This window comes from Brassica oleracea, chromosome C1 (genome assembly GCF_000695525.1).
Source record: "Brassica oleracea var. oleracea cultivar TO1000 chromosome C1, BOL, whole genome shotgun sequence".
Classification (NCBI taxonomy): domain Eukaryota; kingdom Viridiplantae; phylum Streptophyta; class Magnoliopsida; order Brassicales; family Brassicaceae; genus Brassica; species Brassica oleracea.
Window position 1 is genome coordinate 27,429,901 of NC_027748.1, and position 844 is coordinate 27,430,744.

At 39.3% G+C, this 844-nt stretch overlaps 1 protein-coding gene across 1 annotated transcript in view; it reads left to right on the forward strand.

The window, feature by feature from the left end:
- LOC106300669 (dynamin-related protein 4C-like) overlaps nt 1-844 on the forward strand; it is a 12,321-nt gene that overhangs the window by 7,907 nt on the left and 3,570 nt on the right. The gene's annotated exons all lie outside the window — the stretch shown is intronic.

Genomic DNA, 844 nt, shown 5'->3' on the forward strand with positions numbered 1-844 from the left:
GTTCGTAAATGTTAATCTAACGGTTCAGAATTGTTTTTTCTTTTATCTCCTTCCTTCTCTCTCAGAACGTACGCAAACTAGGTTAGAGAGTTATCTAAAACCACCACAAATCTCTTTGTGACACCACGAGCCCACCTCGACCCACCACTAATCACTGTCTACCCATCACGATTCCACCTCAAACAACCATGATTCTCTCTTAAGCGACCTCGATTTCTCTGTCTGGGTTTCCATCGAAATCATCCATATCAAAAGGTCTGCGCCCTCTAAAGTCTAAAATATTATATATTTCTATAATTAAAAAAGGTAACAAATCTTACAGATCCTTATAGATTCGAACCCTCACAGATCTGGGTTGGGAACTTCTTCAAAGGTCAGAGATACTCGATTTCCATTTATTATTCTTCAAATATCATCTTCGATTTATTATTTCTTCTTCAAATAAGTTTTCATTTTCAGTTTAGATATTCATATTCAAATATCTATTAAAGTTCTAACTTGTGTTAACTTTACAGTCTAGAAACTCTAATGGAAGGAAGGAAGAGCATCGTATGTGCACTGCCGACATCTGGAGTGAGACCACAACTACTCCAAAAATAAAAACCACAACAAGAAGCACTCAACAGAGAACAAGAACGAGGACAGTCCTCGGGAGGAAATGATGTGGAGGAGATAACCAGAACAGAGTTCAGAACCTCTCTTGGCTACTTGACACGCATTGAGGAACCTGAAGAAGACATCGACCCAATGTTCAGAAACTCATCTCTTTTCAGACGCCCACCACAAGCACAAGGACAGTCCTCGCGAACCAAGTCTGGCCGTCATTACTAATTGTTGTTTATGT